Here is a 1,903-nt window from a genome sequence, read left to right as displayed (position 1 = left end):
TCATCTACATTTTCCACTGTCCAGAATTTTCTTCAGGGCCAATTTGACATCCTTATTCCACAGACTGTAGGTCCAAGGATTCAGCATGGGCACAATGCAGGTATAAAACACAGAGGACACTTTCCCTTGGTCCATGGGACTCACAGATGAAGGCTGCAGGTACATGAATGCTGCAGATCCATAGAAAACAGCAACAGCCAAGATGTAGGAACTGCAGGTGCTGAAGGCTTTGGACCTGGCCTCCGTGGAGTGGATGTGGAAGATTTTGTAGAGGATGAAGATATAGGAGATAAGAATAGTTAAGGCAGGAATCAGGATTTTTAAAGAGCTGCAGACTAGAGCCAATGATTCTTTGAAATAGATGCTAGAACAGGATAGCTCCATGAGTGGAAAAACATCACAGAAATAATGGTTAATCACATTGGCCTTGCAGAAATAAAGTCTCAACATAAGGCAAGTATGGAATGTCAATTGAATGATGCAAAAGATGTAAACTGCTGCTGTGAGCTGGAAGAACCTATAATAAGACATGATGGCATTATAAAGCAAGCACTACAGTATTCTAACGCATATATATGGAATTTAGAAAGATGGTAACAATAACCCGGTGTACGAGACAACAAAAGAGACACTGATGTATAGAACAGTCTTATGGACTCTGTGGGAGAGGGAGAGGGTGGGAAGATTTGGGAGAATGGCAATGAAACATGTAAAATATCATGTAGGAAACGAGTTGCCAGTCCAGGTTCGATGCATGATGCTGGATGCTTGGGGCTGGTGCACTGGGACGGCCCAGAGGGATGGTATGGGGAGGGAGGAGGGAGGAGGGTTCAGGATGGGGAACACATGTATACCTGTGGCGGATTCATTTTGATATTTGGCAAAACTAATACAATTATGTAAAGTTTAAAAATAAAATAAAATTGGAAGATTTAAAAAAAAACAAAAACAAAAACAAAAACAAAAACAAAAATAAATAAAGCAAGCACTTACAGATGCAGCATAGCAGTCATATACCATTTCAGTCAACATACAACTCTCTGAAATAAAAAAAAGAAGAAAGAAGTAGAGCTGAGTCATTCACTCAGGGTAGGAAATGATATTTTTCTCTGTCACAAAGCTCACCAGCATTTTAGGGGTATTGACAGTGGACTGATAGAGATCAATAAAGGACAAATTTCTGAAGAAATAGTACATGGGGGTGTGCAGGTGAAAACTGATCCCAATCAGTGTGATCATCCCCTGGTTCCCCATCACCATGACCACATACATTCCTAGGAAGAGGAGGAAAAGGGGCAGCTGGAGTTGTGCCTGTTCTGTGATCCCAGCAAGGATGAACTCAGTCACTGAGGAGTGATTTCCAGGATCCATTTTCATCTCAGCAGGTTCTAATTAAAAAAGCAGAAAATGAGTGTACTTATGTGTGTGTTTGTATGTGTGAGAGAGAGAGATTTATGCATGTGTGTGTGAGAGAGAGGAAGAGAGGTTTATGCACATGTGTGCATGTGTGTATGAAAGAGAGAGAGACAGAGAGTAAATCTGTAATCATTCTTTATCCTTCATCAGAGGAAATACATAATGCAGGGAAATTTCAAGCATCTCCTACTACTCTAGGACAAACAATGAATCTGGTTGAACTAGAATAGAAATTATAAACTTCAAGAACTTTATAATTAAGAAATTTCATAAAGTTTAAGATAAACAATTTATGTATTTTTAAAATCCATCAGCATGAACATTTCTAGTATTATTTATGAGTACTCTTCTTTCCTCCAAGTTTCTATGTTCATAAATTAATATGCATGATGAATGGCATAGTATTTTCCTTCCATTTATAATAAGTAGTAGTCTTGTATGCTTTCTATAATTAATGCAGAGATGATTCACAAGTCAGTGGAAAGTA

At 38.6% G+C, this 1,903-nt stretch overlaps 1 pseudogene; it reads right to left on the bottom strand.

The window, feature by feature from the left end:
* On the bottom strand, positions 1 to 1,371 carry LOC109554044 (putative olfactory receptor 8G3; annotated as a pseudogene).
* Between the last annotated feature and the right edge of the window lie 532 nt (positions 1,372 to 1,903).

Source organism: Bos indicus, chromosome 29 (assembly GCF_029378745.1).
Source record: "Bos indicus isolate NIAB-ARS_2022 breed Sahiwal x Tharparkar chromosome 29, NIAB-ARS_B.indTharparkar_mat_pri_1.0, whole genome shotgun sequence".
In the NCBI taxonomy this organism is placed as follows: Eukaryota; Metazoa; Chordata; class Mammalia; order Artiodactyla; family Bovidae; genus Bos; species Bos indicus.
Note: the sequence above shows the minus strand (reverse complement) of the source record. Positions and strands in the feature narration are given on the sequence as shown.